The following is a 467-nucleotide window of genomic DNA, read 5'->3' as shown; positions in this document are numbered from 1 at the left end:
AATCCTACATGTCAGGGGGGAGACCTGACTGGCACCCAAACCTTGATTTCATGAACCTGTTACATAAAAAAATGGCACCCCAGATGGGACCGAATAATAAATAAAAAAGAAAAAACAAACATTGAATGTGTAAACCCTGTATAAATAAATATCTAAATAATAATAAAAATTAGTAAAGAAATCTCAAAATGGCTGCCAGTGCTGAGTCACACTTGGAAATGGAGCAAGTATCATCAAATCAGGCTCTCCTGTCTGATTCTCACCCTACAACATGTTCACTGTTGGATATGGAGCTGATTGACCTGTCAGAGCTTGCCGCCCCTTTGACTCTCAGCATCGCTGCCCCTGGAAACAGAAACATGGATGGAGAAACACAGGCAGAAAATCCTTCTACCTCATTGAATAATACTGATGAAGATATTCTGGAACAGTTAAAAAAAATTGTGATGGACCAACAACACCTCTAC

Source organism: Austrofundulus limnaeus, unplaced genomic scaffold, assembly GCF_001266775.1.
Source record: "Austrofundulus limnaeus strain Quisiro unplaced genomic scaffold, Austrofundulus_limnaeus-1.0 Scaffold2122, whole genome shotgun sequence".
In the NCBI taxonomy this organism is placed as follows: domain Eukaryota; kingdom Metazoa; phylum Chordata; class Actinopteri; order Cyprinodontiformes; family Rivulidae; genus Austrofundulus; species Austrofundulus limnaeus.
This window is presented reverse-complemented; position numbering follows the sequence as displayed.